At 46.4% G+C, this 14,521-nt stretch overlaps 2 long non-coding RNA genes across 2 annotated transcripts; one reads left to right on the forward strand and one right to left on the reverse strand.

Moving 5' to 3' along the window:
- The first annotated feature begins 431 nt into the window (after window positions 1-431).
- On the forward strand, window positions 432-3,670 carry Gm36656. The gene is made up of 3 exons (XR_391270.2): window positions 432-761; window positions 997-1,165; window positions 3,260-3,670. It is a non-coding gene; the product is annotated as a predicted gene, 36656 (long non-coding RNA).
- Window positions 3,671-6,143: 2,473 nt separating this feature from the next.
- Gm36567 lies at window positions 6,144-7,456 on the reverse strand. Its single transcript, XR_391268.3, has 3 exons — window positions 6,846-7,456; window positions 6,449-6,698; window positions 6,144-6,243 (listed from the first exon to the last, which is right to left on the reverse strand). It is a non-coding gene; the product is annotated as a predicted gene, 36567 (long non-coding RNA).
- Window positions 7,457-14,521: the final 7,065 nt, after the last annotated feature.

Consider the following 14,521-nt stretch of genomic DNA (forward strand, 5'->3'; position numbering starts at 1 on the left):
ACATCTCCTTCAACAAGAACTGGGGACCCAGTGATATGATGGCGTTGCAGGTTTTAGGTCACTAGGATGTGTTCCTGATTGGGATATGAAACTCTTCCCGATTCTCAGCAATGACTTGAGTCTTCTTTGACATCCACCAAAAGTCCAGGAGCAACAGGCGCTTACCTTCATGAAATGATGCCAGAAGAATATCTTTCTTTCTGTCAGCTGCTCATCAGAGGCGTTTGTCATGGTGTAGGAAGGCAGTGGGACAGAGACTAGCAGGGAGCAGGGCTCCCTGATAAACACATGATCTGTAGTGGTGCTGGCAGCACTTTCTGGTGGGTGTGACAACTGGAAGTGAGCCCTGGTGGACCAGAAAGCTGGACTCCTGAACCCTGAGGTATGGGGTAGGGGTAGGGGTGGGGCAGGGTGGGGATTAAAGCCTCAGAGTTAACAGAGAAAATAGAACACCCCAAGTCAACTCCATAATAAACAAGACAGGGTGTCCCTTTGGATTTGGGGGAATCTCCCCAAGAGCGGGGCCAAGCCTAGTACTGAGCCATGACGATGTGGAATATACGAAGCTGCATAGGCTCCTGGAGATGTCCTTACTGAACCCAAGGACCAGAGTTGCCTGCAAAGCTGTTTGCTGCCCGAGGAAGACAGTGACTCAGCCCCAGATGCTGTGAATCTCATGGGGCATAAGAGACCACTTGCCTCCCACATTCTTGAACCCTCCGCTGGGCTGGTGGCGTCAAGCAGGAGAAATGACAGTGCTGGTGAGGAATGGAATTGCGGGCGGCTGTGCGATGCTATAAATATTTGGTTTGAAACAGCAGAGACATTCAAGATAAAAGTTAAATAGAAATAAAAGCAGTCAGATGTTTATTACATGTTGCCATAAAATTCAAGAGCAGCCTAAAAAGGCAAATCGGGATTTGTTTAACAAATAGGAGAGGAGTACAGAAGAGATTGAGGCTGGCAGTCACTCAGGGGCTCTGCTCTCATTCGCAGGTGATTTGAACTCCTGAGGGGACAGTTTGTCCTGGACATAGACGGTGTCCTTAGGTGGCTGAGGACACAGAGGACTGCCTCAGGTCTTGGGCTTTCAGAAGACATGCAAGTCACCTGACCTCATGATTTATTTGTCTGTTGGAGGGAGACAAAATGTGAAGGAGATCAGGTGAGACCTTCTCCAGGGGTTGGTCTTACAGACTTCATGGACCCCAAGAGCACAGATGTCTTGGGGTACCACATGACAAGAGCTATCCAAGCTAGTACAGCTATAAGATTCATGGTGCTCTTTAAATTTTAATTTGTGTGTGTGTGTGTGTGTGTGTGTGTGTGTGCGCGCCCCCATGTGTGTGCACGTGCATGTCGAAGCCAGAGAAACAGAGCGTTGCTCCTCAGCCATCTGCCTTCTGTTGAGATAGAGAGCCTTCCCTGGCCTGGAACTTGAGTCATGGTTTTACCAACTTTCCTAGGTTGGTTTTGAACTCATTCTGTAGCTCAGGCAGGCCTAGAACCTTAGATCCTCCTGTTTTCACCAGCACTGGGACTACAGGCCTGTGCCACCCAGCTCAACACCAACAACACGTTCTTTTCACCTCACCCTCACCACAGCACCCTACTCATGATTCACAGAAAGAATCACAGCAGGATACATCTGGAAGAGACCCAGGGACGAGTAGCTAACGTTTGCTATAAAGAACCACTTGTGATTCATTCTGTCTGAGTCACAGCTCCTCCGCTTTTGTATCATGAAAGGAACTATACACAACCCTGAATGTGTGGGACTATGTTCTAATAAAATGTTATTTATAAAAAACAAGTCACGGTACAGGTTTAGTCTGTAGGCATTAACTGGCCCGCTTCTAATTCATCATCGTTTTATAGTGAGAGGGACAGAAGACCTGAGAGACAAAGGAACCTTTGAAAGACTCAGCCAATAAGTGGTGGGCCCTGGAGGAACACCATTGGGCTACTGGGAGCTGGTTGAACATAGTGCTTCACATCTGGGGCAGGTGGTCCAACAAGAGACCACCATGCAGCCTCAGTAACAGAGTGCGCCTGGCTTGATATCACACTAAAGGCTACAAGAGAAATGAGTGCGTCTGTCAAATCCCAAACCAAAACTGGAAGCGGATGTTTTCAAATCTAATATAATTTTATGGCATAAGTAGGCAAAATGACATACAGAGGACACCACTAGCTCTTATACTATGAGCAGCACAATGAGAGGGTTTGGGAAGACTCCTATCTGAAGCCAAGTGAATGCAAAGAAATGAAGCAGCCCTGATGTAGGCCCACAGGGAGGTGGGCTCATCTCCTAGAATCTGGTTTCTGATTCTCAGCAGCATTTGGAGACATTGTTTTGAAAGGGGCTACATGTGAAGAGATATAGTGGTTTGTTGAATGGTGGCAGCCAAAAGGAGCCATCCATTTCCCAGAAGCTGTAAGTGTGACCTTGTCTGCTAAAAGGGTCTTTGGAGATGTGATTACAGATCTCAAGAGGAGAGCATCCAGAATATCCAGATAGGTCCAAAAATCCAACAAGAACAATCCAGTGGCTGAGGATAGGGCACAGTGAGTGAAGTGCTTACTGCATATGCTCAAGGATGCAAGTTTCATCCCCAGCACCCACATAAACAAGCAAGCGAGCAAGCAAGCAAGCAAGCAAGCAAACCAGGCGTGGAGGCACACTTCTAATCCAAAAACTGGGAAGGCAGAGGCAGGCCAATTTCCAGGGTTCTTTGACTAGCTAGTCTAGTGCAATTGGTGAGTCCCTGGTACCAATGAGAAACCCTGTCTCAAAAGACAAGGTGGTTATTTTGATGAATACTTAAGGTTGACCTCTGACCTACATATCTCACATATACACATGCATGTGCATGTTCACATTCATACTCCTGCATACACAAGAACATGCATGCACACACAGGAAAATAATGTATGGTTGGTGTCATATGTTGAGCCAATATTATATATTCACACACTCTGTGTGTGTGTGTGTGTGTGTGTGTGTGTGTGTGTGTGTGTGTTAAAGAGAGACAGAGAGAGAGGGATAGAGAGAGAGGGACACACACACAGAGAGAGAGAGAGAGAGAGAGAGAGAGAGAGAGAGAGAGAGAGAGAGAGAGAGAGAGAAGCAGAAGGGGGAATATTTTGAGCAAGGCCAAGGACAGTTGACTGGGCTGAAGATGGTCATTGTACATGATAGAATTGAATGCAGATGTCATTTATGAAACCAATTACTTTGTTCAATGAATATAATCAGAGAGAAGAAGAGGAGGAAGATGGGTAAGATGGAAAAGCGGAAGGATGAAGAGAAGGCCCCGCGAAGATGGTTGCAGACTGGAGGAATGCAGCCACAAGCCAAGCTGCAGCTACCAGGAGCTGTAAAACATGGCAGGGATACTTCTTGGAGCCTTTTGAGGAAGCACAGCCCTGCTGACACCTGACCTCTGATCTCTAGCCTCCAGATCTTCTTCGAGGGAAGGGATTTCTATGTTTTACATAAGCAAGTCATCAGTCAAGTGTCAGAACAGCCACAGGAAATATGCTGAAAAGGAAAATGTGGCAAAGGAAGATGAGAGCCCGTGAGCACGAGCAAATGGGAGATGGCTTTATGAAACTGTTTAGTCGGAACAAGTTCCTGTCTGTAAAGCCAGGCTGACGCGTGGAGGAAATATTAAAGGTCTTTGTTAAAAACTATTATGTATTCAAGGGGACCATGTTTATTATCTCTCCTCAAAGAGGTGGAGGGCTGAGTACAATCCAGCTGTGTGTAGATTTTGCAAGTTCCCATCCTAGAAAGGACTCTTTAGAACAGCAGTTTTCAACCTTTAGGTCTTGACCCCTTTGGGCATCAAATGATGCTTTCATGGGGGTTGCCATGGAACCCCCATGGGAAAGCACAGAAAACATAGAATTACATTACAATTCCTAACAGAAGCAAAACTAAAGTTACAAAGTAGCAACAAAAATAATTTTATGGTGGGGGGGGGTGAAGGTCACCACAACATGAGGAGCTGTATTAAAGGGTCACAGCATTAGGAAGGTTGAGAAACACAAACGCTAGTTTTGGAGTCTTCCATGTTGCTGGGTCTCACCACAGAAAACCTGGGTAGCCTGCAGGGGTGCGCTCGTGAAGTACAAGACATGGGATGCTGGAGTGGGAGTGGTGGCTTAGTGGTTAAGAGCCCTGGCTGCCCTTGCAGAGGACCTGAGTTTGATTCCCAGCACCCACATGGCCACTAGCAACTGCCTGTAAGTAGTTCCAAGGGATCTGTTACCTCCTTTTGGCCTTTATGGGCATCAGGCATACACAGATATACATGACAACAAAACATTAAATATAAAATAAAATATAATAAGACACTGAAAGTTAAATTGGCACCTCTGGGAGAGGTGGGGGAATGGACTCCAGGGCCAGTGTGCATTCTGACCATGATGGTTGAAGTTAACTCGGGTAAACAGTAGAAGTATCTGAGAAAGATAGTCTAAATATGCTCAAAATGTGTTACATGTATGCATGGCATTGACACGGTGAAACCTGCCACTGAGTGTAATTAATAGGCACCAATGAAAAGCACCAGCGGGTGCATGCCTCTATCCACAACCAAGCTCACTAATGCCCCCCCTTCCTGTCTGCAGCACTCCCAGGCAGGTGTTTAATTTTTGGACAGATCCCCAGCTGAGCATCCTCATCTGCCTTTCTCCTGTCTGTCTTTCTGGTACCTTGAGCCTTTACCCTCATCCCTGACCACTTCCCCAGGACCAGGCTGTCCCCTTCCCCTTAGGACAGTCACACAATGCTACTTCATCTGTCCTGGTGAAGTCAGGCTTCCTGACCCCTTCTCTGGGTGCCTCTCTGCTCAAAATCAGATTAGCAACTCCCTGGGGACAGGGTTTAAAACTCAATTGTATTTCTGTTTCCTCATGAGAGCCGAGGCGGAGGGCACGGGATCCTGGATTAAAATTGGACTCGGTCCTCTCGATGTTTATGGGACATCTCCATCTCTGCTCCGGTGGCTGTGTGACAACAGACATTGACACAAACAGAGGTTCAGTTATGTCAAAGGAGCAAGGAGCCACTAGGCAGAAAGGAGTGTAACAGGGAGAGATTCAGAGACATCAGTGAGGTGGCCCGTGATGATGTCTTTAAAGGCATGGTGTTGCCCAGATCTGCTTTTCCAGACAGAGGGAAAGCAGTATGAAGCCTGCCTGACACAGTCAGCTCTTGTGTGGGATAGGGGGCCAGGTAGTAGCTAACAGCTGCGGTCCCCATCAATCCCTGCTTTTGGAACTAACTATTGGAATATATTTGCGTAAAGGATTTGGACTTCTCTTGGTGTCGTTGTCTACCAGATGGGGGCAGAGATAACTCATTCTTAGGACCACAGTGGGGAGGGAACACATGTGGGAGTTCCCAGGAGGGACGCTGGCAGCTGGAGAGAGGTAGCCAGGAGCAGGTTGGAAAGTTGGGGGACTGTGCTACTGTTTGCTGCTGTCCATGCTTCCCAGGGGTGCTGGGAAGTTTCCTGAAAGCAGCAGCATTGAGAGATGAGACCTTTGTAAAGACTGGCTCCAAAAGGTGCGCTCCTAACTGGGCCGTTCCACTCTCGGATTGATTAATCAATGAGTTATTACAGGAGGGAGTTGCTCTCTCTAGTGAGCTGCTGACTGATAGAGCAAGAAGGACCAACTTAGATGACAGCTAGGTGCCCGCTTGGATTTTTCACCCTCTGGAATGACAGAAACAAATTTCCTTTAAAAAGTAAACTTCCAGACTGGATAGGTAGCTCAGTGGTTTAGAGCACCTGCTGTTCTTACTGGGAACTCAGGCCCACACCCGCAGTGATTGGGCAGCCCACAGCCACCTGTGACTCCAGCTTCAGGCGATCTGGTGCCCTCTTCAGGTTTTCCTGTGTGTCTGCATTTGCATGTACACAACCTACACACAGACATATGCATAATACAATTAATCCCCTCCCCCTCTCCATCCCCAAGTACCAGGTGTGGTGGTCCACTTATAATAACAACACTCAGGAAAATCGAGGAAAGAGAAGTTTGTAGCTGACCTAGGTTATTAGATTGTATGTCCTAGGCTAGCCTGGCCTAGGTAGCCAGATAACTCCAAATAAATAGGCAAAAAAGTAAATAGCCAACTCCCATTTATTTTGTGATAGCAATGGAAAATAGATTAAGGCCATATACAGTGAAGGCGACACATGCTTCATGCATTATCTTCATTCAAACCTGTAAGAGAGCAGTCTCCTGTGAAAGTGCTGTGTAGAAAAAGGAAGGGAGAGGAGGGAAGGGAGGAAGGGGAAGGGAGGGGAGGGGAGGAGAGGGAAGGGGAAGGGAGGGAAGAGGAGAGGAGGGGAGAGGAGGAAAGGGGAGGGGAGGGGAGGGGAGGGGAGGACAACAGGAGCTACAATCCCAAATTCAAACCAGGGGCTACCATGGAGGTGAAGATGAAGGTGGCAGAGTTCCGCTGAGTGACAGGTGACTAGACTGGATTCTTCCTCCCTACCACCCACACAGAGGCCCCTTTGGAACTGTCTTCTCAGAATATCACGGTGGCAAGGCGCAGAGGAATCACAAAGCTGTCACTAGGAAATGTCTGTGGGTCCAGGGTCGGGAGAGTGAAGAGAAGTCCCAGCCTCGAATGCTGATTGACAGGAGACACTGTCAGAGCTGGTGTCCAGGGACTGTGGGAGAGCAGGCTAGGTGAGGGAGGCTGAAGGAGGTAGATAGGTGGAGAAATGGAGAGATGCAGACAGACCCAACCCATGGCAGCAGGCTGGAGACAAAATGGGAAGGGGATGGGCTGGAGTGCACATTAACAGTAGGAATACCTTCACGCACAGTCAGCAGTCAGACAGTGCAAACTGCTCCAAGTTGTCCTGCAGCCTGCGGCAGACTATAGGGGACTGTCCCGTGCACAGAAACGGTAAAGGCATGCTCTGAGAATCTTTTAATCGCGGTTGTTCCCGACAGCAGAGAGAATCAACTGACATATCTAATAATCAATCCAATATGCTATAGGCCCTAAGTATGCCCATGGCAGGTGGCCCTTTGGGTGGCAGGGAACCTCAGCAGGGAGACGTTCAACTTTTAATATGCTTTCTCCATGTGGGAAATGGATACGAGGCAAATTTGATACTTAAGGGGAATCTACCACTGCACCTCCAGGTAGAAGAATTAATTCAGATACTGTGTGCTGCAAGAACCTCACAGCTTGCTTATAAATCAGACTTTGGTGAGAAGCTTGCGATTTTGATGTGGACACCAACTTCCCAACGGTGATTTCTTTGGAATCTGATAGTTGCTGCGGCAAAGAATCCATCTGCGGTGGGTTTGAAAGCAGTTGCCTAGTGCTTTGGTGTTCTGGAAACACTAGCAGCCACTCCTCCCAGCCATCAGCGTCCTGGAAGCAGCCAATTTATAACCCCGCGGCACAAGCCCTGGCTAGAGTTCATTGGTTCTATAAGAGACACGTGATTGAGCTGGGCCAATCACAGCCTCGCCTGGGATGTGATTCTGCTTTGTGTGACTTTTAAGTGTTGACGCTTTCTAGAAGTGCCGTGCTTTTACTTGAGTGTTTGTTTTCATCACGAAGTGATTTATAAGTATCCAAAGCACAAACAAGAACCCGGAGCACACTTTCGCAGACGAGCAGAGATGAGAGAGAGAGGTCTCAATCCCAATCTAACCTGGCTTCCTCTGATGGTCCACTGAAACCCTCCACAGACCCCATCCTGAACAGCTTGTCTTAAGGAAGGACATTTCCTTCAGAGGCAGAGGTAAAGGTGACAGACAGCACTAAATGCCTGGCTCCGACCTCAACTTTGAATACTGAGAGCTTTAAATGGAATTCATACTTCCAGGATCCCAAAGGACCTTGTTTTGCTTTTTGTTTTTTGGTTTTGTTTTGCTGTTTTATTGGGGGTGAGGGTCTTGCTAGCCCCCCAGGCTGTCTGGAGCACACTTTGTATCCCATACTGGCTTTGAACCCTCCATCTTCCTGCCTCAACCCGCTGAGCGCTGGGATTAGAAGCATGTATTGCCATGCCTGACCCCAATACTGTTCTTTTTGCCAAGAGAAGAGTGTATGTACCAGAGAAGGGAGGCTGCTAAGAGACGTGTGTCAGGGCAATGGTAGCAATGGTCCCTTGTAAGCAAGATAAAGCTATCGGACTCCATCTGTCTTCAGGACAAGTGAACATTTCTGCTTACCATTTGAGGGTTCTGAATTTTGCATAGTGTTAGAATGATCTTCTTCCATGTAAAGTTGTGACAGAATGATCCCTGAGAACAGAGCCACATCCCTCATGGGTCAGTACACCCATTTATTCTCAATGGAAGATGGAGTGTCCCTGTGCTGGATACTATGAATGTGGGTATCTGCAGTTTCCCTGTTAGCCATCACACCAGGAGTTGCTCCCCTTTAGGCTGCTTTGCTGGGAGAAACAACAGCCTCATTTGAAGTCTCTCCTGACTGTTTTCCTTAGGAGGCTGTCCCACAATGCCTCAGTGCGGGTTGGCAGCCGAGCTGCCTAGCGTCTGCCGGACAACTGTCAGGTTGGTTGAAGGATATTAGAGGGAAGTTGAGCGTGTGTCAGCGCTCCTCAGCACTCACTCACATCAGAGAAGTGATACAGCTGTCACTGTGGCCGATGAGGCGGCTGGCAGGACAGGCCGCGTTCACCAACCCAGCTGTCCAATTAGATGCAAGGGCCTGACCCTCAGGTGGGCAAAAGGCAGGGAACAGGGGCATCACATATGGGTGTCTCTGGCCATCCAGGGTTTCAGGCTTGCATCTGGCACCTGCTTGCATTTTTCTGAATAGATCAGGGATGATGGGACAGTCAGCTCAGCCAGGCTGCTGCCCTTAATTCTAGCCCTTTTGCTTCTTGCTTTTGCTGGTTCCCTTTCTTCTCTCCTTTTATCCTTCCCTCCCTCATCCTGCCCCCCCCCATTCTGTTCATCTTAGGGAAGGATGCACAAGGGTACACAGAGCTTCTGGAACTCATTCTGGGAGACAGTAGAAGATGTGTGCAGTTTTACTAGACTTCCAAGGAAAAGCCAGACTGTGACTTGCAACCCTCCACTTCTTGGTCCTAAATGCTTTTTAAGAAATTCAGTGTGGGGCTTGATGAGGCCATGCCAGCAATTTGGAAACAGTGCACCATGTAACAATACGGAAGAGCATTGTTTGAAAACATAGCTCTTCTGAGGGAGGCCTTTCTTTTTTTCTTTTTTTTTTTTTGGCAAGTTAAATAAAGAAGGGCGTGTGTGTTGTGTAGTATTTTGTGGAAGCAACAGTGCTGACTCAGCAAGCATGTTAGGACCTGGGTTTAGCCCAACCTCACACTGGAGGCACTCTAAGGTCGGGGCTTGTTTTTTAGGGAGAGACCTGCAGGCCTGGATCTGTGTTTAAAGGACCCTGGAGAGCCTCTCCCACCCCCCCCACTCTTCTTGTGACTCACCATCATTTCCTTCTAGTTGCAGAAAATATGATCGAGCTCTACAAGGTCACTGACCTCCCATTAAGATTATTTGGTGGAAAAGCATGTGTCTGTGCTGAACATGTCCTTCTTGTTCTTTTAATGCCACGATGTCACCATAGCCTTGCCTTGCCTTAGGTGTTAGAATGGCGTAGAGTTGACTCAGTGTGTGGGGGTGGTTGTCTTTCTGGGTATTAGTTACTTCCTCCACACATTGACCAAATACCTGCTCTGAGCAGTTTATGGGAAGAAGGATTTCTCTGGGCTCATGACTAGGGGTTACAGTGCACCATATCATGGTGGGGATGGCAGGCTGACTCCGTCAGGAGCAGTGTGAACTCATTCCATCTCAAAGGATCAGAACTAGGAGATAGATTGATAGGTGATAGATAAATGATAGAATAGAGGATAGATACATAGATACATAGGTGATAGATAAGTGGTAAATGATAGATAGATAGATAGATAGATAGATAGATAGTAGATAAGAATAAGGAGGAGAATGAGAAAGAGGAGGAGGTGAAGAGGAAGAAGACAAAGAGATGCACAGGCAGGCTACAGGGCACTTATGTGGCTCACCACCAGTATTCCCCTTTCCATCCAAGCTCCTCTTGGATCCCACTACCTCCCAGTGCACCACCATTAGTTGGGGTCCAAGTGTTCAAAACCATGAAACTATGGGGAACATTTCACATCTGAACCATGACAGTAAGTTGAGTGAAAGGGTCTTGTCATTTTACATAAGGCAGTGTGTAAATAACTACAGACTTTGATATATGAGGGAATCATAGAACAAGTCCCTGCGCCGTGGAAGGACTGTGCGTGTAAAGGTGGTACCTTCGCCCGGTGTGCACAATCTGCAAGTGGCTGACATGAGAAATGAACTTAAAACCCTAGATTCTGAGCTTGTCTGTGTTGATCCCCACCATACACAAGTGTACACGGAGCTAGAGTTTAAAGAGAGTTCTAGCTCTAATTTACTTGATTTTATTCTCCTGTTTCCAGCTTTCTATCCTTTATCAGCTAGATAATTCTCAAGACATCAACTCGTTCTTGCACGTGCCTCTTTGGAATGACATCAGAGCACTTCTGCTCTTTTTCCTCTTCGCCTTTCAGGATGTTTGGATGGGTTAGAGGTATCTTTTACTGGAAGATCACTCTATCTAAATTATCTGCTGTCTTCCACTGTCTACCCAGACAGAGGTAACCTTTGCTCTCAGAACTTCCATAACCCTTGATTAATAGTTCCCTTTTAGTGATTTCCATTTGTTCCTGAAAGTCACACGTGGAGAGCAAATCCTGTCTTTTGGCTTGTATAAGTGAATTATGTCAACTTTCAGATTCATCAGGGCTACTGGTAACACATGAGGAGGGTTGTTGAAGATTAATGTAATTAATTAATTAATTAAAGTAATATAATATAATTATGTTCTCATTGAGGAAAATGAAACGGACAGTAGATTCTACGGAGAACTGGTCTACCATGTAAAATTGGTGAGGGGACTGGTATATCTGGTTCCACACGAGGCATAGGTGTTTCTGCGATTTTATAAAAAGTTACCCCATAACCTGTCTCTTAAGTGGAATATTTTTCACCAAGGACTTCTCATCTTGTTTTTTAATTATAGATTCATATTTTTACCCTTATCTGTTTGTGCGCTTACATGAGTTTATATGCACTGTATACACGTAGGACTCTACAAAGGCCAAAAGAGGGCAAAGACTATTTTTGGAATTACAGGTGGTTGTGAGCTGCCATGTGGGTCCTCTGCAATGATGCTCTAAACTGTTGAGTGGCCACTTCAGGGACAGTCTACTTTCGTTCTTTTTAAAATTTTCAATCATTTTTTAAACTTTTAAAAATAAGTGCACATCTGTTTTGCCTGTATGTTTATGCACCCAGTCTGTGCTTTGGTGCTCACAGAGGCTGGACGATTACCTTCAGTCCCCTGGAACTGGAGTTATAGGTGATTATGGGTGCTGGGAATTGAATCTGGAATCTGTTGATGAGCAGTCAGAGGTCTTAACTACTAAGCCATCTCTCCAGCCTGCGCCCCACTCCCGCCCCCGGCCCATGCCTAAGTTCTGTTATCTTAAAATCATCAGTTTACTTTAAACACTTCGTTTGTCAGCCTACAGAGTATAGAGGTGCACACTTGCACTCCCGGCATCAGTGCACATAAAATTAGTTGTTTTTAAGATGTGGAAATGTTTAGATTAGGTTTTGCACATGAATCAACCCTGCTCCTGATGTTAAAACCGATGTAGATGTTACTCTCAAACAAATAGCTGAACAGCCAGACTTCGTGAGCGACAGTCCACTAGTACATTTATTCTATTTAAATGGCTTGCAACATATGACTGAGTTAAATGCAGTGAAATTGCGGGGCTATTGTTTGGTTTATGAGGCATTGTTTTATAAAATAAAGCAAGAGTACTTCTGCTCAGGGTAAACCCTGCACAGCCGAGTGGTGGGCGTGGCTAATTGTGAATTTATTTTATTCTTCTCTTCTCGGTTTTGATCACTGGGAGGTGGGGTTCCTTGACTTGTTTTCACCACAGAATGGAAACGGCTGTGCTGATGTACGGCTGAGTGGCAATGGTCAGAATCATTTGAAAAGCTGGCTTCTATTAATTCATTGATTGATTGTGCGTGAGATGGAACCCAGGGCCTTGTGTATTCTACAGTGTTCATTCTACCACTCAGCCATATCCCCGGCCCTCTCCCTCACTTTAAAAAGAAAACTGAATTAAGGTGTCCCCAAGTAGTCCAGGCTGGCCTTGCAGTATACCTCCCTCAGCCTCAGCAGTAGCTGGGATGAGAGACTCACGTTATCATTACCTGTGTGCCGGGACCCAGTGGCCTCTTTCATGAAGTATCTGGTGGAGTGTCTTCCTTCTTATCGCTATGACAGAGCCTCTGCTGGCTTTTAGGTCTCATCCATGGGACGAGCATGAATGAATGCCAGAGACATGTCACAGGTACCAGCACATGGGAACAGCTATAACTGAAGCCCGAATTAATCCAGTACCTTTCCCTCAAGGGTTTCTAGATATTCTTTCATGTCCTACTCCCAGCCCCCATGATTTCTGGGGGATCAGTCATGGCCTCCCCAGGATGATGGAATTTGTACTCTTTAAAAAGCTTCCTTTCAGTCCTTCTCCTCATTTTAGAGTAAGACCCAGTTTAGCATAGACTAGCCTACTCCAGGGCTGGCCTGATTTCTATTCTTTGTCAAGAGAACATGATGCACTTCTTATAGATGATATAGTCCTTAGTGACAGAGGGAGAAAAATGTTAAAACTAGGGATGTGAGTTAAATAAAAAAGAAATGGATAGAGAGGACGAGGTAGATGATAGATAAATGAGGATTCTGTCTTACAACCATATCCTTGAACTAAAAGGAAGAAAAGCATCCGGGGGCCTTAAGAATGCTTAATTGGCATTTACTCGCTGTTACTTTAAAATATGCTCGCTTTGGCCTTGACACTGCTTCTTGCAATGCAACTCAGAAACATGGGGGTTGTATTTTAAAGTGAAGGTTTGAAAAATTAACTGTTTCCCCCTTTGCCCTTTTAACTCCCAGATGGAAAATCCCACCCTGATTAACCAATTGACTCACTCCGAAGAAAAACAGACTTGACTTGTAGTTTTCTCACCCCTGATCCACCTTGTACAGGAGAGAAGCCTGTTGGGGGGTCTCGTGTCAGGTGTGGGAGGATATTGTGTCAGGTGTGGGGAGGGTCTGTCCTTCAGCTTATCTGGCCACGTGAGTGGGGTACTTTGTCCTGCTGAAGCCAGAGTCCCTTGGAATGCTCAGGAAAGTGTGCTAGCTGTCTGCTAACAGCTGTCCTTTGAATCCTGGTTGATCCCTTCCTTCCCTGAAGAGTTGCAGCTTCTGCCTGGAAGACGCATTCTGGTGGCAGCAGACACAGGCATGCAGGTGGCCGGCAGTGTGTTCAGACCAGTGTGTTTAGACCGGAGTGGAACACTCCAACGCACACCAGCAGGCACAGAACGTTGAGCTGGTAAAGACAGGATGCCCCATGGCTGAAAAAAAACAAAACTTTTCATCTATTTTTCTAGTTGACTTTCATATTGACAACTTGTTTAAGAGTCTAGGTACCCCCGTATCTTCAGGTAATACAGTGTTCCAATGGTACTGCAAACTTTGCATAATTATATACTGTGCTTTCCCAAGGTTATGCATTTATGAGAAAGCTTAGTGAATAAGTTAGGTCCAGTAAGAGGTTAACAAGAATAACACAATAAAATAAACTGATCATAACAATAGACCATGATTAACATTCTGAGAATATAGTTTTTCTTTTTCTACTCCTTTTTCTTCCACAGTGTAGGTAGTGTATATACTGTGGATACTGTGGATAAGGAATGACTCACATTCCCCGGGGTGGGGGTGGGGTGGGGAGGAAAGGCATGGTAGAGTGCAGAATTTCATCAAACCATTCAGAATGGATACTTTTAAAGTGTACAAAATGTAGCAACCGAATGTGTTTGGGATGCTTTAGTAACAGTCTAGGCAGCACTTGAACATGAGATGCTCTGAGTCTCCTGGGGTCTTGAGGATCGTGGGAGACAAGATGGAGTAGCAGCCTTGATAAGTGATGGCTCAGCCCTCGGAGGGTCAGCAGAGGCGATTCTCCCATCAGTCTCATCTGTGGGTGAACTTGCCCCAAGGCCTTTGGTGGCCCCTCTCTTGGCCAAATTCCAGGAAGTTCTGCTGTGTGCCGTGAGATGCTCTCTCCCTTCCTCTCCTCTGGATTTGTGTGAGTCAGAAGGCCTCCTGGACACCAGTCCCGATCCTTCTAGAATAAAGGAGACCCTGGAACGCTCCCTTTCTCTAAAGCAGTGGTTCTCAACCTTCCTAACGCTTCCACCCTTTAATACAGGTCCTCATGTTGTTGTGGTGACCCGACCTTAAAATTATTCCCTTGCTACATTGTAACTGTAACTTTACTACTGTTATGAATCCTAGTGTAACTGTCTGATATGCAGGAGATCT

The sequence above is a fragment of the Mus musculus genome, chromosome 7, assembly GCF_000001635.26.
Source record: "Mus musculus strain C57BL/6J chromosome 7, GRCm38.p6 C57BL/6J".
NCBI lineage: Eukaryota > Metazoa > Chordata > Mammalia > Rodentia > Muridae > Mus > Mus musculus.